Source organism: Acartia tonsa, chromosome 9 (genome assembly GCF_053477335.1).
Source record: "Acartia tonsa isolate MP-2025a chromosome 9, ASM5347733v1, whole genome shotgun sequence".
Classification (NCBI taxonomy): domain Eukaryota; kingdom Metazoa; phylum Arthropoda; class Copepoda; order Calanoida; family Acartiidae; genus Acartia; species Acartia tonsa.
The window spans coordinates 23,524,359-23,525,132 of NC_137268.1; positions in this window are offsets into that span (position 1 = coordinate 23,524,359).

A 774-nucleotide genomic window follows, 5' to 3' on the forward strand; every position below is an offset into this window, starting at 1 on the left:
AAAGTTTAATTAACCATGTAAATCTAAATATAGAGGTATTATAAAATAGATGTTTAGTTCAAATTGTTGCCTAGTAACAAAGAAGTTTAGTAAACTATGTAAAGCTAAAAAAGATCTATCGGAATTTAGATCGTTAGTTCTTGGATATATATTGTTATACTGAATCTTAATTAGCTATGATAATGAAAAACAGAGCTATACCATTTAGATGGGAAAATTTATTTAACTAATGGTGGGTATGCATCCAAGTGCTTTAAATCATTGTTTAGGATTTTCCTCTATTTTAGTACCTTTGTTTAAATCACTGTGTGATTTAGCAAGAAATGGTTTTAAAAGCTGTCAGCGAGTTTTTAAGAACAGAGAAATAGACAGCTTTGCTTTTTTTTATATTTGGATATAAGTTTTGCCTCTATTCTAATACCTTGAATTAAACAAATTTCTGTCTTTTTATATGTGAATTAGAAAGCTGTTTACTAGTTTAATATTTGGATGTTTTGCCTCTATTCCATTACCTTTAATTTACTTGTCAATTTCCGTACTTCACGATGTGAATTAGCAAGAAAAAGGGTAAAATAAGAAATAGAAAACAAATCTTAAAAACAATTTGAATAAAATCCAATCTAATGTGATTTTCTTTTTTAACTTAGTATTAAAAGTAACATGAGGCCTGTCTGTCTGTGTAACTTAAGATCTCGCTAACCTCTGAACTGATATAGTTCTCCTTGACAGTAGAGCTTCTCATATGTTCAGGAAAGGTTTATAGTGGGAGGGTAG